Source organism: Rhipicephalus microplus, chromosome 7, assembly GCF_043290135.1.
Source record: "Rhipicephalus microplus isolate Deutch F79 chromosome 7, USDA_Rmic, whole genome shotgun sequence".
NCBI classification, from domain to species: Eukaryota; Metazoa; Arthropoda; class Arachnida; order Ixodida; family Ixodidae; genus Rhipicephalus; species Rhipicephalus microplus.
Window position 1 is genome coordinate 33,561,781 of NC_134706.1, and position 23,867 is coordinate 33,585,647.

The 23,867-nt window shown below is 46.0% G+C and overlaps 1 protein-coding gene across 3 annotated transcripts in view; it reads right to left on the reverse strand.

The window, feature by feature from the left end:
• The window catches only part of LOC119179282 (extracellular serine/threonine protein CG31145), a 281,455-nt gene that overhangs the window by 72,706 nt on the left and 184,882 nt on the right, over positions 1-23,867 (reverse strand). The window contains exon 1 of one of the 3 annotated variants that reach the window (XM_075868978.1): positions 3,017-3,132. The exons of the other annotated variants lie outside the window; for them this stretch is intronic. The gene's annotated coding sequence lies outside the window, so the exon portion shown is untranslated. Of the gene's footprint in view, positions 1-3,016; positions 3,133-23,867 lie in introns of those variants that run through there. 3 annotated transcript variants of the gene reach the window in all.

The following is a 23,867-nucleotide window of genomic DNA, read 5'->3' on the forward strand; positions in this document are numbered from 1 at the left end:
CCGTACCCATCAATGGAGGACAGCAGGCGGGCGGATGGGGCGCTACCGAGGGCAAATCACAAGGCGTAAGAAGGGGGGGGGGGGTGCCACCGCTGTGGTTCCGCACGACGGCTATCAATGGCATAGAACCGCGGTTACGCGAAAAAAAAAATTCGGCAGATCCCACGTACCTGAGAATCGACGTTATGCGAAGCATACGGAGGGAAGGTGACCATGTTGTAATTTCTTTATTGAGCAACAGGCCATGAAAGGACGGTAAATATATGTACAAATGTTTCACGCGCGGACATATGTTGAAGAGTTGCAGATGTTTATATAACCAGTTGTTTGCACTTGTGCAATGATGTCAACTGGAACATGCGTATCAGCACTACCACAAGGTGATATGAAGCGCTGATGCTCGCGAAGATGCTGGCCCTGGACACTGCTACATAAATCAACTTAAGCGCATGCCACGTAACCACAATCGACGTTAACCCGACGTGACGGCTGTATCAAGGGAGTACATATGTTGTGTTAATAAAATTGAGTAGGCAGCACTTCAACCACCAATGGCGTTTCACGAAGGTTGTAGCGTCTATTTAAAAATAGTTGCGACGCCTGGCGTAGCTCTGTGGTAGAATGCTTGACTGTCAAGCAGAATGCATGAGTTCGATTCCTGCTAGGACCCTGAAATTTATTATTTGCATTTGTCGGGGGGTCAACGCTGCCTCTGCCAGGTTTTTCTTAACACTGACATTTATTCTACGTTTTCATTGGATCAACGCAACCGATGTCGGGTATTGCCTAACGCTCACGCGTTAAAATTGCCCATGTGTGTTCTCGTTCCTGGGTGAATACTAAGTGTCCATCACCTGTGGCACATACCCGCATACCAGCGGCACATACCCGCCCATGAGTATGTGCCACTGTCTGGGGGGAAGTGTTTGACGACGTACGCGACGGGATTGGGACAATATTCATGTCTTGACCAGCGCGTCATATTCGTCGAACCATTTTACACTCCCATGATAATTTTGGTTCACACCAAGTTAAGGGGGTCACCCCGAAAGCACCCAAACGTAAGCAGATAGATAGATAGATAAATAGATAGATAGACATACGCTCAAAGTCGCCGAAGTTCGCTAAGAAATGCTTCGCATTTAATAAAGTCAAACTTCGAAGCGACGTATTCTATACAGGAACAGAATTGTAGTAGGCGCGTTGCCTATAAATGTAACGTGCTTGATTGATTTGTGGGGTTTCACGTCCCAAAACCACTATTTGATTATGAGAGACGCCGTAGTGGAGGGCTCCGAAAATTTTGAGCACCTGGGGTTTTTTAACGTGCACCCAAATCTGAGTACACGGGCCTACAACATTTCCGCCTCCATCGGAAATGCAGCCGCCACAGCCGGGATTTGATCCCGCGACCTGCGGGTCAGCAGCCGAGTACCTTAGCCACTAGACCACCGTGGCGGGGCAATTGTACCGTGCTTCTAGCAAGCGAATCAATTTTAAAACTACAACGTTATTGTTAACTGGCAGGCTCTGTGTTACAAATGTCTGCAGTTTAAAAACAGTGCATAGACGAAAACGTGCTTTATCTTTGGAAAAAGACGTAATTTCATTTCCATTCCGTTTATTTCAAAACGCACCTGATTCTATACCGATTTCATTCCTCCAAGCGTTGTCGCCATTCCGCGGAAATTCGAAATGACTGCGGAGTTATTCCGCAACACTACTGCTAGGTACCGCGACCACCGATAAAGGTCACCATAGGTCCGTTCGTGTACCGGAAGAAAACAAAAAACAAAACAAAAAAGCGCTCAAGGTCCCGATGCGAGCGTATACCACTACTTTTTTTCTGCCGTGCTGTCGATTTGATAGATTGATATGTGGGGTTTACCGTCCCAAAACCAGGGAGACGCCGTATAGTGGAGGGCTCCGGAAATTTCGACCAGCTGGGGTTCTTCAACGAGCACCGGAATCTGAGCACACGGGCCTACAGCATTTCCGCCTCCATTGGAAATGCAGCCGCCGCAGCCGATATTCGATCCCGCGACCTGCGGGTCAGCAGGCGAGTACCTTAGCTACTAGACCACCCCGGCGGGGCACCCCGTGAATGTTACAAACGGGATGTTTCCCATCTATATATAGAGGAAGGCTCAGTCGCTTTTCTCCTGGCATCGATCGGCACTGCCCTGATTTCCACGAAGAGTATCGTTCGTTAGCGCACATGCAGCGTTACAATAAAGCCTCTTTTAATAAACAATTACCTGGGAAGAAGACCTCAAAGGCGGCGATCTCCATGAACAACTAAGGGCTGTCCAAAGAGTCCGCGAACGGGTGTAGGACCATGGTCTTTCGGCCCCAACGTGGGCGCGGCCCTCAACTACGACTCGGTTGTTCTTTAGAACCCGAATAAACTTTGTTGACTGACTGATATATCCATTGCTTAGCTTCGAGCACGCTCGTCATGTCGAGAAAATAGCCAAAACAAACAAACAAGTACAACGTGCGACCAATCTCTGAACCTCTGCTATAGTAGTAGAACTGTAGAACTTGTTGCGGGCTGTCGGTTCCTAAGATACAACAAAGCTACTTTATGAAATCATTCGATGATTACTTAGAAAAGTGTCGCAGCGCTGCTTCCACGTACATGCAAATCTGCAACTACTTCAAACGAAGGCACGTTTTATTCACGAATGTGCACGGCCGATTGCCAGAAAGAGTGATTAGCTGCACTCTTACCTGTGTAGTGTTCTTTTTTTTTTATCACGACTAAAACTGGATACGTGTGAGTACCACCTTATTTTTTCTCTCTCTCTCTCTGCACGTTGGTGTATACATCAAGTTAAATAAACGTTCAGCTGTTAGCGCTATGCCTCGTGTTGCTACTTCAGCATCCACGTAGTTCTTGGCACTACTGCGTGAATTAATTAATACTAACTAGCCCATCGGTCTGTCCTGTCGTACCACTGTTGCCCACCGGAAATTGGCACTCGCTCAAGACAGGGTAAAAACGCGAGCTTACCTTTGGTTGGAACGGATGTGGCTTTTAAGTCCGAGCAAGCCGGTAGGTAAGATAGGCGCGATTCCCAGCAGACTTAACGAAAAAAAAAAAAAGGTGCGTTTGACTCGAACTTATCTTAAATAGCAGCGAAACTCCATTACTGTTCAGACACGGAGCTCACCTTTCCAACCTTCCCCTCGTTTGGGGGATGCGAGGGAAATCAGTGTATGGCTACACGAAGACAGTACAGTGCTTCGCCGAACCACACCATCCAACCTTCTTTTCTACCGGGCGGGAGGACAATTGTTCGAAGGTAGGAGCAGGAAGACAGCAAGCATCGAAAACAAGCATCTGCTCTTTCTGAAGTGCCAAAAGGCCAACTATCGACTCGCGTTTGAATAAAGTTCGCACCATTGGGAATCGAAGAAATGCCGAGTCCCGGCAAAGTTCACCTGTTGTCCGAACACTGTCGCAGTATACGACGACAGAGGGGAAAAAAATGCACTTCTTAGACAGTGCATGCTGTTAACGCCCGGAGATGGGCGGCCACCTCAATCAAAACAGCCGAGAGTTGGAGCTGATAGCCTATAGCTCTGTTAACCAGCTATAACTGCATGGTCCTCGAAATTCGGGCTTATCAGCCACGATGTGCCTTCTACTCTGTTGGTAATTATAGATAGGTGCTTTCTGTTGATTCTTGTTGCACTCGCAGATTTTAGGGTTGTCTGTGCTCGGCAGCTTGCAAAATTTCATCTCTCTTCTATATGTTCCAAAACTACTAGCATTTTCGTTTTTGTTTGTTGCGTGCGTGCGTCTGCCCTTTTTTATGAACCGCAATTAAACAACAAAAAAAAATAAAAAATAAAGAAGGCTAGAGTTTCCGTCGACCCCCATTTTCTGTATACCGTGGCATAAACAGACAAGGCCGCACGTTTAAGGAAATACGATAAAATCTACCTTGCATTGACTTTTTCGTTCCGGTTTGATGCTTATATCGCGCTTGTTTGTCTCCTGTCGTATGTGCGAAAAAAAAAGACACGCGCGTCATTCGTGATAGTTTAGACATTTGCACCACAGCCCCGACAATGACGTCCACCCTGATGCTAAAGTGAAGGTCACCTTTGAAAGCCACCTTATACGAAAGGAAGACCAAACACGAACGACATCAAGGAACTTAAAACTGAAATACGGATAATGACATTCTGTGTCATTGTTTCGGTGGCAGCCAAAAGCGACCATATGGGAGCAGGACAGGGAAAAACGAACGTTGCTCGTCTGCGAAAATGTGCATCAGTGTGAAAAAAAAAAAAGAAATGGCGAATTATGTTTCGTACACAACGAAGTTGCGGAGGGGCCCTACCGTCAGTAATAGAATGACTTCTGGCGCCATTTCTAGAGCATTTCTAAAAGTGCTTAGCAGGAAGACGGTTAATTGTGATTACAACTGTTGAAGAAGCCACTAACGCTCATGACAGGTTCCGCGATTGTACAAAAAATAAATGGTAAAGAAAAGGTAGTGAGGTTGACCGGTCCACAATAACCGGTCTTCTACCCTACACGAGGCAATGGCATGGTGGAGTCGATTGTACGAAAAGACGTACACGACCTGCCACGTGCTCTTAGAACATAACAATAAATGTAAGTTTCGCCAACAGACGAAGCTTTACAGCAGGCTTGCCGTTGACTATAGACATGAAAAAAAGAGCCTGAAGTGAAGCCAAAAGTAGCCAAGGTAGCCACGCCATTTAATTTTTTCACCAAACTTAAAGCCAAATAGAACGAATGCGGCATTGCGAACAAAACTTTTTGTAACTAATGAATAAGATGATTGATATGTGGGGTTTTAACGTCCCAAAACCACCATATGATTATGAGAGACGCCGTAGTGGAGGGCTCCGGAAATTTTGACCACCTGGGGTTCTTTAACGTGCAACTAATGAATAAGAATTAGTGTCCCTTGTAATAAATCATGCAAACTGATCCTATGCAGGCTTCATGTCGGGTAAGAAATCGCGTTAACACGCATGAACTAAAGCGTTTTATCAGAGCAGTAATGTAACAACCAGGCGTCACACAGTGTAATCGCGTAACAAGTGGGTTGGCGAAAGCTGACACGCATTACAAAAGCCTTCGGCATAACTGTTCGGCGTCGTCGGGCATAGCATGAACACGGTGCACATGTGTAACGCGTACCCGCACAGTGGACACCTCCACACCTACACAAAAGCTACAATGGTTTACGACGTATTGAATGCAAGTATGCTTGTAGTAGGTGCTCCAAGAGTGTTTCTAGAAAGGCCGCTCTTCCAGCTTTCCATGTGAGCGTGTTGCGGGCGCGCTCCACGCAGGCTTGGCGGTTTTAGGGTCGAAGCTCCTTATAGCGGCACCCGTTCGTCTCTCGTAGTCGTAGTAGTGTGTAACTAGTCCTACATTTTGACCTCCAAGGTGGTGCCGGTGAGAGATTTCTTCTGTGCGTTGTTGAACAATGAAAAATTCGCAGCGTGCGCGTTAACTAAAAGCCGAGTTCTCATGTCTCTCATTCCCCCTTAGCAGCCATTGGCATGTACATTGAGCACTAATTGACAAGAAAGGGTTGCTACGTTATACTCGCTGGGCGTAACCTCCTTGGTTTTAGAAAGGTTTAGCGAGCGTTGGGTCGCATAGCCATGAATACAGTGAACTAGTATATACCATGAACTCGAGGTGGTTAAAGGTGGGAAGTAGACACGAAGCGCAAGCCGTAAGAAAGTGTGCGTATGCCTCCTCTCGTTCAGTCCTTGGAATGTCTGCTGGATGGCGGTGCTTCTATATGAGGAATATATGATGAAAATATGCGAGATGGTGGTACTCGGAGTGTTGAATAGGTGAACGAACGGACACACAGACAGATGCATGGACGGACTCACGGATGGCTGCACCAACGGATGGACGCATGGACGGACGCAGGGGCGGATGCATGGACGAACGCAGGGACGGACGCACAGATGGACGTGCAGACACACGAACAGACGCACGCACGGACGGTCACACAGACGGACGCATGGACGGACGGAAGCAAGAACGAATGGACAGACGGATGCTTCGCCCCACTCTCCATCATTCACTCCGTGGATATGCTGGCATTTTTTTTAACAAGAACGATAGTCTTTCTCGTAATAACTGTGTGCTTAGAAAAAGTGGTTAACTATTTTGAGTACTTGGTACTCTACTATGGAAGAACATAAAGCCGTCTCACGGGCCTCGCACTTGTTGAGGCCCTGTTGACAAAAATTACGGCGTGTTACTATTAGTCTTTCACAGACCAGCGTTCCCGTATTGGAGATTGAAAAAGTCTCCCGTATGCGCATAAGAGTACAAGCCACAGTGTGTTTAAAAAAAAGTGGTTAACGATTTAGAGTACTATCGGTACTGTACTATGGGGCTCACATTTCAAGATGAGGCTGCGTAGACAGATATTCGTGTGTTTAGAAAAATTGGTCAGCGATTTAGAGCACTTAATGCTCTACTATGGGAGAGCTTAAAGCCGTCCCGTGAGCCTCAACACAAGAACACCAAAGTTTTGTGTCCCGTCCCCGCACGATTCAACTACTTGGCTTAAACACTTGCTGAACGCCCAGCCATCTTGAGCTAGTGGCTACGTTCATACTGGGGAACATTGTCGTCTCAAAAACAAATATTACGCATATCTGAGGCACAAGGTCAATACTTAGGTATTAGGCGGTGCGTTCCTTTATACGACAATACATAGATACGTAGTTCTTAAGACCCTAGGATTTCTTAGGCCGCGCTGAAAATGCGACGCTGCGCACGAAAGAAGGCCTGCAGAAGTGTCGGTCGTCTTTCGACGACGTTTGCCTCGAAGCACGCAGCAATCGGGACAATTTTTTTGTTTTGCCGACATAAAAAAAAAAATGGCAGCATATCCACGGAGTGTATGATGGATAGTGGGGCGAAGCATCCGTCCGTCCATTCGTTCTTGCTTCCGTCCATTCATGCGTGCGTCTGCGTGGCCGCCCGTGCGTCCATCCGCCCGTCCGTGCGTGCGTCTGTTCGTGCGTCCGCACGTTAATCTGTGCGTCCGTCCCTGCTTTTGTATATGCATCCGCTCCTGCGTCCGTCCATGCGTCCATCCTTCCGTGCAGCCATCCGTGTGTCCATCCATGCATCTGTCTGTGTGTCCGTTCGTCCATCTATTCAACACTCCGAGTACCACCATCTCGCATCTTTTCATCATATATTCCTCACATAGAAGCACCGCCATCGAGCGGACATTCCAAGGACTGAACGAGAGGAGGCACACGCACACTTTCTTACGGCTTGCGCTTCGTGTCTACTTCCCACCTTTAACCACCTCGAGTTCATGGTATATACTAGTTCACTGTATTCATGGCACTGCGGCCCAACGCTTGCTAAACCTTTCCAAAACCTGGGAGGCTACGCTCAGCGAGTATAACGTAGTAACCCTTTCTTGTCTCCTGTGCGTTGTTGAACAATAAAAAATTCGCAGCGTGCGCGTTAACTAAAAGCCGAATTCTCCTGTCTCTCATTCCCCCGTAGCAGCCATTGGCATGTACATTGAGCACTATCTTTTTATTGTTCAACAACGCACAGAAGAAATCTCTCACCGACACCACCTTGGAGGTGAAAAAGTGATACTTGTTACACACTACTACTACGGCCACGAGGGACGAACGGGTGCCGCTACAAGGAGCTTTGCCCCTAAAATAAATAATTCGCTTTTAATATGCGTAGTGTTCGCAAAATATGACACAGAGTACTTACGGTACGAATATCTTTCGCGGACGAATAGCAGGCCCATCGTGGCTTTGTGGGCGGGGCTTATACTTTTTGTATTTGGTTGTAACCGACTACTACAGAGCTGATTGGTTGACCAGAGACGAAAACATTCGCCAACGGGACGCCGAGGTTCATTAGAAGTCCTGCCTGTCCTTCCACTTATTCCTTTCCTCCTCCTCCTCCGAGATCCGTACCCATTCGCCAATAACAAGGGCACACGTGACACACACGACCAGCAATAATTAATTATTCACTTAATAATAATAATAATAATAATAATAATAATAATAATAATAATAATAATAATAATAATAATAATAATAATAATAATAATAATAATAATAATTTACGGTTTTATTCATTGAAACTACGAAATCGGAGAGTAGTTGCCGTTATGGTGACACCGGCTACAACTCCTCGTTCAGCAGGAGAAAAATATGTAGCAAGACAAACTACAAGGGCACAAAATTCTATGCAGTAGAACACCCCACGTCAGAATACACCCCAACCGAACTCCGCATGGCCGTTCAGATACGTCAAATGGGTCATAACGTACACACGTGTTGCACCGCCAGTGACTATACACCTTATGTAGCCAGGAACAGCTTTTGCTTTTTTTACGAAGGAAACTTGACATGTCATAAGCGAGAAATTTCAGAATACATCGGGAAATCTTTACGAAGAACTCACTAAAGAAAGAACTGCGCCTAACGGGGATGTTCGACTTCCCTCTTATAGCACCGCATTTTGTTTAAACCATCACTTTTATATTATATTTTTTTACTTCGTCGGGCTATAGCTCTTGAGCCATGTATTGACGAAGCCGCGCACGAAAGATCCATTAAGGCCACATAAAAAAAAGGAGGACGCAAGCTCATTTTGTCGCAGTTGTTGTATATCTTCCTGCCCGGACGTCTTCGCATGGTACGCAACATTTCTTGTTCCCTAAAATAAGAATAAAAAAACCCCACCAAAACCGAAACTATACACGCACTTCTGGAAAAATCCCTTAACCAACTTCCCCTGCTCCCTCTCTACGGGGCTTCCTTGTCCCTGTTCCCTAATTCTTCGCCTTTCATCCAACCAGTGTTCGCCAAAGCCACGCATTCACTATGCTTCCAGCGAAACGACGCCCAACCCCGGTCGCCCCCCTCCCCCCCGAAAACTCATTACGACGAAGCGAGAGAACAAAAATGCAACATAAGTTAACAAGAAACACAGAACACGAAGCCCGCAGGCGCTTTTAAAGGGATAGCCTTTCATCCCAACGTTTGCGGGTTTGTTGCACGGCACGACACCGGAGCTTGCCTGTTCTTTTGGTGTTACTATGGATATTCTTTTTTCAAACAAAAGAGAGAGAGAACGAAAAACATAACACACCGTCAGACGCGGATGTTAAAACGAGGGCGGAACGTCTAACAACCACAGCATTAAAAAAAAAAAGACTTCGCAGCGAAACCCTAGATTGAATGTTCTCGATGCATTTTTTATGTTATTGTGGACATTCGCTCTTTCTTTATTCAACTTTTGTTTTTTTCCCTTTTCTGTCGAACTGCGGAGCGCACGTGCACGAGTGTGCTCTTTTATAGCACGCACACCGTTTTTCCTCGAACTATGACAGCAAGGGCGCAAAGTGGTGACGTGCGCATCTACACGCTGTATGTTCACGACAGTGATAGGAATGTGCCTGGGACGTGGCCATAAACTTCACTCTTATATAAGGGTGTGGTAAATGTTCTAAACTTTTCTTTACGTAGGTGCACGTGTGTTTAAACAGCGAGGCTGCTCAAGTTATAGGTGGTACTTAGTGTGTGGGTGCTATTAGAAAGCTGTCCTCGTCACCGTTATGAACGGCAACTGGTTAAATCCCGCTAGTCACCAGGCTATAGCCCAACGGGCCGGCCCATTCCGCCTTGCTCCAGCCACAGAGGCAACGGTCGATCCCCTACTGGGGACCTGTCCGGGCCTTCACCATGCTCGCACTCGCCACCTACATGGCCTTCACTACCGCCCTGGTTGACCGCCTGACTTAACGGCGCTGGACGCACGGTCCTCTGGATCAACCACTCCCGGCCTTCATACAGGAAATGAAACTTTTTTCTTTTTATTTAACTTAGGTTGCAGGGCATACTGGCGCCAATAAAAAATAACAAGAAAACCACCTGCTCATTTAAAATGAAGAAAGCGTCAGTTAGCCCGATTATTGGCAGCAAAAAAAAAAAAACGGCGCGAAGCCGGAAATCTCGAGTCCGTAAAACGGCCCAAACGAAAACGAAACTATGCCCGGACCTTCATTTTCGAGGTACAGTTGGGGTCGGCGCATTTCAGTGCCCTAAAAGACGGCAGCAGCGGAACTTCCACTATAGCGGTAGAGTGACGTGACTTGAACCGCGGAGTGGTCGGGCATGACGTCACTGGCAAAACGGCCCGTCGCTGTCGCTATCGACTTTGCGGGATATTGCGGGATTCTGTCCGTTATAGCGGTGCCGACAGGTCAGCGAAAACCGGGCAGACGCGCGTGCACTGTATTCCGAAAACTTCGGTACACGACAAAACTGCTATACGATACAAAAAAGAAAGCAGGTGGGAAGAGATGGAGAGAGTTGAAAGATTGTGGAGGAGGGGCGTATATACCGTCGTAACCTAAGCACGTCGAATGGAGCGGCGAGTCACCTTTCATCGGAACTCTGTGACGTCCTAACGTTTCTCCACTATAGAGCGCGCTGTGAAAAGGGAGCGATGATAACGTACACCTCCCAAAGCACGGTCGTTAGTTGCTGCCGTACAGTATAATACGTCTACAGGTCCTATCAGGTTGCCGCCTACCACGGAAGTTTCCGTTACACGTCATTTTCTTTTTTAAATAGATAGGCTTAATGCACGCTGACTGCGCAGAAATACAATCTTCCCGTCGAGCCGTGCTCAGCACTGAAGGCTTTGAAAGCGTTGTTACCTTTCTTGCGGACATGCGGGAGACAACATTCAAGCAGTGTCCTATCACGGCCGCTGGATGAAAGCAAAAAAAAAGCGTGGTCGTATTCTCCTTTACTTTTAGTTTCTTATTTTTGTCATTCCGTTCTTCCTTTTGTAACAAATCACTTTTTCAACGTCTTTTGTTACCTTAATCCACTTAAATTTTCCAGTAAAACCACGTCGTCAGCCGCCCTGAGAACTGCAGCAAAGTTCCCTAAATTTTTCGTCGTCTATTTCTTTCCCTCCTTCGTCCCTTGGAAGAAAATGAGCGACAGTCTGTCTAAAGCAGCTTTTGATCCGAGTTCGACACGGTACACGAACAGGTAGAGGAACGGCGCCAAAAAGTAGCAGCAAATCCTCCAATCTCTAGGAGCTGGTTAAATCTAATTAAACCACGCGGCTGACATTAACGCGGCGGTGCTGAGAACAGGATGGAGCGCGTAATTAGCGGATCGCCTTAAAGGGAGCACCTCGAACTTTCCACACGCAGTGCACTAACTAAAGGGGCTGCTTTTAAAAGAGGTATCAGATTTTCTCGGATATTTATATACGTATACAAGCTTAAGCCACATTGAAAGGTTTCGAGACGTATAGTCGTTCATGCCGTAACTTTGCGTCGTATTTTGTTTTGCTACCCACGCACAACTTGCCCAAAAAGTCAAAACTTGTGTACCGGGAATAATATTGTACCCCAAAAGACACTGCGGCGCCCAAAGGACAATACTGTGCCCGAAGGACAATAATGTACCTAGAAGACGATCCTGTATACCCCGTGGGCAATAAAGCATGCAAATGACAATGTTGTACACGAGGACAATATTGTACCCGAGGACAATATTGTACCCCCTGGGCAACATTGTGAAAAATTTTACCCAAAGGACAATATTGTACCAAGTGGACAATAATGTAGCGAAATGATAATGTTGTGCCCAGAAGGCAATATTATACCGGGTGACTATATTGTATCCATGGGATCATATTGGTACGCATAATAACCAAAATGAGGCGGGCGGGGGGGGGGGGGCGTGTATGAAATATTACTTTGGAGGTGTAAGCGGCGAAGCGTCATGACACTTCGTGCGAATTGAGTTCTGAACTGCTGACCTGTTTTGGTTCTCAATGCACGCCTCAACCGTGCCGGTATAAGAAAAGGAACGACTGTGAGCATAACATTCGCCGTTTGAAAGTATCGTCGAATGCCTATACTGCATGATTATTTCTTTTGCGAATCAGAGAAGGGCCCAGAATACGCGTCGGTATAGGGCAACACACGAATCTGCGCAGCTGCTCCCCCGGTTGATGGTTCTGCTGCTGTTAAGGGTCGGAAGAAGGAAGTTGCAGACGTAACCGGGTGGAGGAACTGAACGCTGACAAAAAAAGGATACGAAAACAAAACATGTTTATGGCACTATTTACACATACACTCTAAGCCAAAACGGAGCAACAGGGGTATAGGGGTTGCTCCTTTCAGGGAGCAATTGCATTGCCACTCCCATTACTCTCCTAAAAGGAGTAACTGCAGAGGGAGGAACCGTTGCTCTCCTTTCAGTTCCTCCTTCGGGGGATGAACAGTTACTCCATCCAGTTCCTCCCTGCAGACCAACAGTTACTCCCACCAGTTGCTCCCTGCCGACCAACCAGTTACTCCCACCAGTTGCTCTTCTAAGAGCAACAGTTACTCTTTACCGTTCCTCCCACGTGTTCGCAGTTACTCTCTGAAAACCAACTGCACATGCTTCCAGTTACTCCTTGGGGAAATGAGTATTTATCTCGAGTATGCTTGTCACACGCTTAACACATGGCGAGAGCTCCTTGGAAGAGCACTGCTTGGGTGCTTCTAACACAAAAAGTGGACAATATTGAAAGGAAAATAAATGCTTTATTGTTCTTTTTATGAGGCAACGTGTGACCACACGTAAAAGTAGACTTCGCCACACCACAGCCAGCACTAAACAAACACCATAATACATCAAAGGTTTTCTGCGTCATCCATGGAAAAACAATCTTGAATTTCTAGCATAGGGCAGTCTGTGTCATCATTGGTGAGAGAAGGGCAACTTCTCCAATTCTGAAGAACTCAAGTTTCGCAGCTGGTGTTTCCATCAGGCTAGGGCAGCAGAACGTCACCGCAGGCATATGTGAAGCATCTCATTGCTGCAAGAAAAAAAAATAGAAGTGTGAGGTTAAACATGCCAGAATCAATTCATAACAATGAGTCACACACACTGCAGCAGCGCTTACATTCTAGGATGTCTGCTGCAAAACGAAATGTGAAAAAAAGAAAGGTTCGGCCAAACGTTACTTGGCAAGCCATATAAATGCTGATGTGGTAGACGCTCTTCACATGATGTCTCAGACAGCAATATTCTGGAAGAAAATGTGCAGCACCTCAACAAGGCATATTTGTAGCAGTTAAAGATACCCTTAGGTTCAGTTAACTTGTTTCCTATACACAGCTGAGTGACATTTCTATGAGCCCATTCACCAATGGGCATTCTAAATGAGGTCATGTGTGTGGCAAATAACACGTACTGTCCGCTCATGTTAAAATACTTATTTAGCTCGTGCACATAGTTGCTCTCGATTCTACTGTTCTATCATACGCTGCTGCGTCTTGAATTGTGCAATACCTGTAGGCACAAGCCAAGCATGCAAAGCCTGCTTGAAAGCAACCATTTGCAGAGGCTACATGATAATCTTCAGTATATTTCTTTGTACCTGACGCAAACGGCTGGACAAAACTATAGACAAATAAATGTAGACCGTGCTACCTTCAAAAAATGCTTTAAATTTAGAAAACTAGGGTGCATTTGTTCACTCGGTTGACGAGTCACAGCCACGAGATATGTAAACGAAGCAATATATCTTGAGGCATGCACAGCTATTCTGATTCTTTGTTTGACAGTGTCACAGATAGCTTGCCAATACATATATATTTGAGAGCAACAAGATGTGAAGCTTTTATTAGTTCAACGTCTTGTTGGTTCACAGCCAAACAGGTTACTGCTTGTTAGACAAATTGGAGTAAGCACACCATGGTTTCCAAAAAAAAAAAAAAGCATTATTAGAAGTTAGCTCCCGGTGTGAATGTCTGCCTATTTATTTTGTACTGCCTTCTACATGTGCCACAAAGACATTTGTTGAGGATGTGCTACCAGTCAAGCCAAGATCGCATACTTGGTCAATGTGATGGAAATACAAACATTAGAAACACTGCCACCTCTAGTAAGAGCATAACACTTCAGTATCTTGGACTAGCAAAGAGGTGCACAAGAAAGTTAAGCCCACTCTTGCGGAACTTTGAACGCGAATATTTCAGAGTGGGGAAGGTCAACATGCTGTGGCACTTTTAAACCCACGAAACATCTGCAGAAAACAGGGTAAAGGCAAGTCAAGAAACGCTGTTATGAAGGCCTGCGCATGGACAGCTTTGTGAATCTAGGCCCAAGTGTTATGCTTTGTGCAAGCCAAAATCCATGTAAATAGGGAAAGCATACTTTTAGGAGTACCAGCGTAAACAAATCTTGGCAGTTGGCTTTTTAGTACAAACAGCAATCCCTGCAATGAAAACATAAACATTTTATCTTACAGTAACAGTGTTAGCACACACACGGGCCAGCGGAGCCATGTCGAATTGTCAGTGCCAGTGTAACCATGTGGCATAATGAACTATTCTCTGGCCAACACATGCACAGTTTGCCCCTAAAAAGCGATGCTTTCATATACGTAGTACAAAAAGTCTGCACTTACCAAAATTCACTTGCTTTCTGTATTTTAGCATCGTTGGGAGCATCTTTATCTGCAGTATAACCAAATTTGTGTCATATCCCTGAAAAAAAAAGTAAAAGACATGGATCAAATATTGTTTCATTTGGTAGCAGTGAAGACAGGTTAAGAACAGCCAAGTGGGAATCAGCCTAATTATGTGCATGCGGCAAATCCCAAACGGCGTTATTGAGGTTGTCGAAATTTTCGTCGATTGGTATTAACGTCGATATGTGACTTCAACGACATGCCAAGTTTTCACAGCGCATAAAGATTTCATGATGCAGAATAATGACAGCGCTAACGAGAACATACAGCATTTATGATTGTCTTTTACAATATTCAGTTTCGCTAAGGTTTTGCATCACTAAAGAAATCTGAAAGATTTGGGTCATTCCTCCTCCAATTGTTCTGTCAATATGTAAACTGCTCGCTTGATAGTGCGCTTATAAAATAGTACGTTCAGCGCAGAGGTGAAGCAAGTGACGCAGTGATGTGGGCAGATTTTTTTTTTTTTTTAGGCGTGCGGGGAGGGGGGGGGGGGGGGGGGTCCGCTTATCTGAATAGGCCGGGCAAGCGAATATGGTCGTCAATTTGGGCTCTCTACGCCCGGCCTAAAAAAATTCTGTGCGCAACCGCCTGGCTATGCCAGCGAAGTGATGCGACAATGATTTGTTCACTTACTGATTTACATACACTTTACATCTCTAAAAAATGCGGCCCAAGGTCCCAACACTCAGCCGTTAACATTACATAAAGCCAATGGTAGAAAAGTGCCAGTATGAATGCAGCTACAACCCCGCCCCAATGTTTTTTCAAGCGAGGTAGTGTTGCGGAAATGAACTTTTAACTGCAAAAGTACACTGGCACTGCAGTGGTGACAGGGGAAGCAAGAGGGTATGCAGGCGGTAATAGAGGTAATTTAGTCCGATACGGCTAGCAATGCATACGGTGAATAAGAGCAAATCATTTCTCTTTCAATAGCGCAACCACTCAACAATGTATTGTAAGAGCATTAAATGTTGCTGGAAATGCCACTCACCTGCACGCTGATGCATGCACAGTCCTTTGTCCGACGAGCGAACAGGCTTGTAGATAGCTGAAGACGTGTTTACGATGTGTTTGTTCGACCCAGCAGCAAAATCCACAACTACTTCGCGCTCCATAAAGATAAATATACACTAACCTTCATCACGAATAAGTAGAAACGCAAATCTGCGACACACACACACACGATCAAAACATAGCTCACAAGCGCGCACGTCCATGTGCTCGCCAACCACAGACCATATGAAAATGAGTAAGTAGTGCGAACGCGAACCTAGTTGCGCCGAAAAAAAAAAAAACGTCGAGCAGTGGCAGCACAGGCGTCAGCGCAAAAATTTCAGTGTGTTCTCCTAATACAATTATATAAAAAAACTGAGGTACACTAAAACTCAGAAATAAATATAAAAAGTTGAGTGTAATTTTTATTTAGTGCTAGTCAACATAAACACTGAATAAAAATTACTTTGTAATTTACATCGTTTGCTACGCTAGCGCCACACTTGTCGTGCGGGCGCAGATGGCGCAGATTTGTCATTCTGCCCTCAAACTACACGGTGAAGCGTGCTACTAAGTGTATGGCTGATGAGAAGCGCGTCTGGGTCCGCTTTTTTTTTTTTCCTTCTCCGATATATCTGGGCGGGGGGGGGGGGGGGGGGCTTTTTATGCACGTGTTTTGGTGCTTGATCGACTTTGACGCCCTTACTTCGCGGACGAACGGCGTGTCTAGGCTTTTTTTATCGTTGTTTTGCACGTGTTTCGGCGTTCGGTCCGCTTTGACGTGCCAACTCTCCATTCTGCTGCTGCGTGTGTTAGGTATTTGCCGTACTGTATTCTCAGGCCTTCTGTGTTCAGCCAGCGCTGCTATCTTATTATCTACGTATGCTAAAATAAATCACTGTTTTGGTTTGGTGAAGTTTGGCACACAGAACAAACAACAATCTGGCCCATGAATATCAATGTGTGCGGCATGCATATTTGTGTGCGGTGTCCTGCCGGGGAGTAACCGTTGCGTGACGAGAGCATTTACAGCGGTTCCTCCTTCCGTTGCTCCCTTACAAACTTAAGATGAATACACTTGCTCCCCCATTCTCGAACAAGTCGGCCATCTTGTTCCGCTTGGTCTTTTCGGAGAGTAACAGTCGGTCTGAAGGAGTAAAAACAGCCGTTGCTCCCATTTTGGCCATTTTTGGCTTAGAGTGTATTTACAGAAAAGAAAGGTTAGTGGTTTCACAAACCACAAGCGTGATGGTTGAACCGTCACATGGTTCAGAGCGACGTCCAGCACTCTGCGGCGTCGTTTTAAGCCCTGTCAGGCTCCTCCTCCTTGAGTGGAACACCAATCACACGCACACAACATGTGAGGGGGACGAGCATGCACGGTCCGCGTGAACGTCCAATATTGTTCGTGAACACTGCACTGTAAGGTGGCGCCAACAGGGCTCTTCCTCGTCGTGTGTGTACCGCTAGTCGAGAGGTCCCACGATCCTGACAGCATACATCAAAGGGTCCGCCGATTTGTTCGCTTAATTAGCGGGGTGATTTGCGGTGGCCGCCGCGGTCTCTTCCAGGAAGATGCTGTCTTTGTTGGCCTCTCTCGTACGGTTAACGGCGTCTTGGCGACACGACGTCTCATCCTCCGGCTAGCAGGGACAATGCCTGACGAGCATAGGCAGCCCGCCGGTCGTCTACTTGATTGGGGATTAAAAGGAGCGCCGCTCTTTTGTCAGCTCTGGCGCCGGTCACAACAGCTTCCCCGTCGCCAGTTGAGTCGCCGAGGGCATCAGTCACCGCTTCTGCTCGAAGAGACGACGAAAGGGTCTGTAGTTGAAAGTCAGTAACTCGCCTTCGCTTGCCACATGGTCTGGGTAATCGCTCAAATCTTCGACAGCGCGAGAGCCTCCCCAGTAGACTGGCTTACGCACAATGGCGTCTGCCCAGACGAATTTCCAGGCCAAACTTAACACAGCTGAGATCACCAACTCATGGCTCAGTTAACATCCTTTCACGCTTGTAGCGATTATATACACATATGCCACGCAATGCATGATGCGTTAGGGAGATTCCTTATTTCACTAAATGACATTCGTATAGTGTTTTTTTGTTCTTTCTTTCGATAGCAGTCTCAGCAACTTTCGGGGGCTCTGTGGTAGAACACATGCTTGCTATGCAGACGGTCTTGGTCTCATACTCACTCGGACCCGAAAATTGTTATTTATTTTATTTGCATCTTCGTCGATTTTTACGATACGGGCAAGACGATGATTTTCTGCTCACAACCAACGATGCCAACGCCTACGTCGGTATTCCTGCGAAATGAGCTCTTGAACGCTTAAGAAAACACTGACCGCTTCCCCCCACCACCACCACCCCTCTGAAGTATAAGTAACAAAGGAAGGGTCACTTTTAGAGTATACACAATATAGGCTGCGCGCGGATGGCTACACTGAACAAAAACGCGAGGAAAGAAAAGCTAAAAAAAAACAAACACTAACGTACCAAGTCGTACCAATCCGTACGGAAAGATTCTGGGAAGGAGAGTCGGCCCACAGCTAAGCCTAACCGGTGCTTGCGTTGCATGGCCGATGAAATACACAGGCTTACACAGAATACCCCCCCCCCCCCCCCACGGGGTCCCGTATCGAGCCGTGAAACGTATACATATACTGGGCCACACAATCTGCGATTCGCGAAATCCCAGGTCAACGATTCGCGTGACGGCACGAGAATTTGCGAGAAAACGACGAAAAGCTGCAAACGAAGCAGTGTAGAAGACGCCTATACTTGCAGACCGTCTGTATACGCTATACGTGCGCGGGGTATTGTTGAAATTTAAAAATAACTAGCGCTGGTTCATGCGCGAAAGTTATATTTACATACGGTGAAATACGGACGCAATTCAAAACTGGCCCGACCAGCCGACGCTACCGGTATATAGACTAAACACGCACCGCGGCGGCGTCTCTACACGCAAAACAAATATTAAGGATTAGCGGAACTATTCCGTGGCCGTCATCTGCAAGTCAGAGCGACTGCAGCCTGTTTTCGCAAGCTGCGCGTCTGTCGTGCATCGTCTGGAGGTGAAGATGTATTCGTCTGCTAAACGAGCCATAGCATGTACATACAAACACGCGCGTCGTCTGCTTTCGGAAGCAGGGCACATATTTATCCTCAAGTAACCTTACTTCTTCATGGTCGAAATGTGCTGGTTTAGCAGCGAGAAACCACTGCAGAAGTGAAAAAAAAAGCAACAATCCAATAGTGACGAAAACAAATATCAAAGCGCTACCTCCGCGCTATACGGCGACAAATAGAGGGATATCTTCATAGATTAAGACGCCAGACGTTTAAAAATAAGAAATATCGACCTGGTCGACTATAAAAGCCGCAGCCATGGAAAAGGTATACGTACAGCACCTCTCTTGCTAGAACGATTTCTTTGACAGTACGTGGCGCGAATTCAAGTTCACGGCCACTGTTTTTTGAACGATGCGATCGCCTTTTTATTCGACTGTTCGTATGCAGAGTGCGCCGAGATAACTATAGACGACCCCTGACTCCTTAAGCTTTCTGTTTATGCAGTTAACGTGGTTTCGCGGAGCCTTCGTGATCGGGTCGTCTTTCACCAAGCGACGATGTCACGTGACGACGTCGTCCGGCGATTTGATGTCCTTATTCTGGAATTTTTAATTTTGCCGAACTGTGACGTCGCGATGATGTCATTTTTCACGTCACGTATACATTGTGGTCGCGCGACTTTCGATACGTGCTACACGCATGCATTTGAGTATCCCATGGCTTTTGACCGCCTTTTATGGGTTTTATTTAGATCATTCCTATTGACGTTGCCGTCCCGAAATGTATCGTGAAATGTTTGAAATTTGTCGACTCAATGAGAACTATAAAAATTGTGCCTTAATAAGAGTGACAGGACTACTTTGTAGTGCACGGTATAGAATCATTTTGCTTATTGAGCGAGTTTCAACGTAGACTTTTGGAGGAGTCGTGCGCCGAAACACGACCGGCATGTTAACAGTATTGCCGAGGCAGACTGTTTCGCATCGGCTGGACAAGTATGATGGACGACACATGTGGCCCGACTTGTATAGACCGGCGACATATATGGTCCGACATATAGGGAGTCCGGCGTGCGTATTCCCGTCTCATCTCAGAGTACGAAACCGAGGCGGCCACTGTAATGCTTACGTTATATACAAACTATAACAGTCAGTTTACTGATATAGGCCGATGAACCACAGAAATGAACTAGTGTGCCAGCCTCTACGAATTCCCCCAACTAAATGGATGAGATGAAGATGTGCCACGAACTTGAATACCCCACGCTCGGAAGGAAGACTGCAACATATTAAACCGATATGTTTCGGAAACAAACACAACAACAACAACAAAGAAACAGCATCATCATAGGCAGCAGTTGTTACGGAACCAATTCGTTCACTTTGGCTGGAAAATTATGCGGGCGACACATGTGGCGCGACATATAAGGACATCGTCATATGACAGCCCCGTCATCTCAGAATACCTGACTGCGGAGTCCCACGTAAGGTTTATGTACGCTCTAAAAACATTGATAAGCATACCGATACAGAAAACTTTCATCCATCGAATTCAATTAAATGTAGATCTTCCACGAATATCCGCCCGGAAAAGTGTAAACATTCCCGAAGTACGCAGTTAGGTTCCGAAAAAGAAAACAAAAACTATGGGAACGTTTTCGCGTTGCCAGAACAAACGTGTTTTTTTATCGCTGCATCTATTAGTTTAATACAAAATTAAAGATCCCGCACGTTTGGAAAAATGGCAAGGCGAGAGTGGGACGAATGTTTTCTATTGTTTGTTCCAGATTTTTCTCCCAAAGTACACAGTGCACACAAATATACGGTCGCTGAAACTAAATTCCATCGCGAATGTTTTTTTTTCTGAGTACTAATCTGCCCACACAGCTTTCCAGATATTTCTATGAAAATAAGCGTGCGGATCGGGTCTCATGACTTTCAAATGCTGCGCGAGGTCGCAGAAAAAGCGACTTCACTGCTGCGATGACACTTCACGGCATTACACCGGTTTGCTGCTTGCCTAAGGGAGCGCCATTTTAGATACACTTGGGTGACAGCGTGAAAACACGGGAGATTGGGCCTGGGAAAGAAAAAAAGAAGGAAAGAAAGAAAGAAAGCGTTCGATTTCAATTTCGGCTCTTTTTATATGACAAATAGCCGAATTCGGAAGCGAACCATATATAGCTCGAACGAAATACTACGCAAGGACGTATGTGGGACTGGTGCTTCGAACCAAAATGGTTGCAGCTGTACACAAACCCACAATACTTTTGTACTACTGTTTCCTTTATAATAATAATAATAATAATAATAATAATAATAATAATAATAATAATAATAATAATAATAATAATAATAATAAGCACCCCCACCATCATCATCATCATCAACCTGACTAGGCCCACTGAAGGGCAAATGCCTCACCCCCGATTCGCCAATCAACCCCGTATTGTGTTTTATGATGTCACGTTATGCCTACGAACGGTTTAACCTCATTGGTCCACCTAACCTCCTATTTCCCCTTAATTCGTGCGTTTGCCTTCTCTGGGACTCCACAGTCAGTTGCCCTCAATGACCAGCGCCTATCCTGCCTACGTGCTACGTGCCCGGCCCATGTCCATTTCTTCTTCGTGACGTTGACATGCTCCGTCTTGTTGCACACTTCGCAGCTTCGCTATTCTGGAGATAAGCATATAAAGATTAAAAAGCGCGCATTTCGCTATGCTGGATGAACAACAAATTGGCGCCCGCGATAACACCAGTGCGCACTTCCTGTAACGAATCCGGTAAAGCTAACTATTCGCTGCATCGAAGTATTGTGAAAAATCTTCTTTTCAACAGTTTTAGTCACTAACTTCTTTCGGAACTCTAGCTGTCCGCTACGAGCATCACTTAAGCCATAGCATATCTTTAGAATGAGCTGTACTGTCAGATTCTAATATAACAAATTCGGATGAAGCAAAATATATTCTACATCGAAATTTTTGTGGGGAATCTAATTCACGATGAGCTCAAATTTTTATACGTAGCTGTCCGCTGCTAGTGTCGTTGAATTAATATAATTTTTCATATAATGAGCTGTACAGTGAGATCTTAATTATAGCGAAGCAGAATCAAGCGAATGCTTTTCAATATCGAACACGCAGAATCGATTGAACAAGAAAAACTCGTCATACAACTCCATTAAAAGAACAGAAAAGTGGTATCCACTAACAGCGCCGGTGAAACCAGGCAGGTGATGTATTACGCAACCTCGCGAATTACGAGCTCCTTTTTATTGGCCCTATATGAGCGCACAGTAAACAATCACTGCCTACCACAGCCTGCATGGTATTCAATAAATAGTTTTCACGAGCTTCTCTTTAACACGCGTAATGAGAAATAACAAATCACCATAGACGAATTCTTCCCAATGTTCGCGTGATATTCGTTAAATAGGCGAATGGACACAAGCTGAATATCCCGTCACATCGAAATGTCTTGCGAGCGCTACAACCAGCTTCCACTTGCACAGCGAGCGCAATTATGCCGCTTGAATAAGCAGCTTAACCGAGCACAAGAATATACGACAGGAATTGTATAGAAATTCGGCTAAACTTCGTTCTCAAACTAGGCCTCGAACAAATGGACGACATTTACAACCATCACCAGAAGATAGTGCAAAACAAAAATGTAGCAATTCACAACTTTTTTTTTTGATTACGCGAGCAGCAGAGTCTCAGTTTTCTATACCAGGTGAAAGGACACCTTTACCGCTGTCTGGAAATATATATGCTTATTGCACAAAACGCAAAAAAAAAATAATTCGCAACAAGAAACGCGACATAGCCACTCAGACCCACTGGGTTGGTTCCCCCGATCGGTTCCCATGCTTTCACAACGAATCTCGCGGCAATAGACTTCGCGCTACTCAATCGTAAAGGCAAACATCGTGCCGCTGGCGACACTTCTAAGGAGGACGTGGAAGTCGAAGAGACATAATCTGGACGATAAAAGCATGCTCTTTTAGAATAAAAGAGCACGTACATGGGCTCGCACTCGCCGAGGAAAACATCGCATCACAGGAGAAATAAAGAAGGCTCATGTCTTCTTACTTATCTCTGGTCATGCACTATTCTCCCTGGAAAGCACGTTTTAGAGGTGACGTTTATCGCGGTCTCAGAAAGCGCCTTTAAAAAGGCGCGTTGGTGTAGCCTTTTTCATGGCTTCGGTAACGGTATAGCGGTATAAATGCCCGCCAGCCACCGTCATAGACCGAGAAGCCATAGGTTGGACTCCCGGCAACGGATTACTTTACTTCGCATGGTTTAGATTCCAAGCATCTAACCATGAGAAGTAAAGCTTTAAAGGCACGTCTTTGTCGCAATAAAAAAAAAAAGATGCGAAGCAGCTCATTGACTAACCTGGGTAACGCTGTCCCTCCGTACAAACACGCCGCGCGCCGCTGGTGTTGGCGCCGTGCCAAGCAGGTCACGCCGCTGCTGCGCGTTGACGTCACGCTCCCCTCGCAGTGTGCTCTGGCGTCACTCTCTCCCTCTCCAGCCGTGCGCTCACCGCGGTTCCCGCAGCTGTCGCCTGATACGTTTTCCAGCAATACCTGTCGTGACCGACACTCGCTACACCACCGATTCGTCGGTTCAAGCGCAATAAACCTGCCGGGCACCTAACGTACGCTTTGAAACATGCCTACACATGTCACCTACAAGACAGTAAGCCAGCCACCGCTTGAAACGAATCTTTTATTGTTATGTGTGGCTTAACGTTCCAAGACCACCATATGATTATAAGAGACACCGTAATGGAGGACTCCGGAGGCTTTGACCACCTAGGTATCTTTAACGTGCACCCAAATCTGACCACACGGGCCTACAGAAATTTCGCCTCAATCGAAAATGCAGCCGGCACAGCCGGGACTCGATCCCGCAACCTGCGGGTCAGCAGCCGAGTGACTTAGCCACTAGACTACCGCGGCGGCACAAAGCGAATCTTCCAAAAGAATCTACGAGCGCTCACCATAGCACCCGCGTAAGCACCGTTCAAACAGTCGCAACGCTGCTGCTTTGCATCCCACCAGTGTTCCCTTCAGCGAGATGGTCCACTTGATTTTATTTTTTTTGCAGACTGGTCAATTTTATTTCGCTGTCGTATTTATGTGACGGAAATCCGACACGAAAGTCTAACTGAATCCACGCGTAAAACACTTCCATGTAAATAAC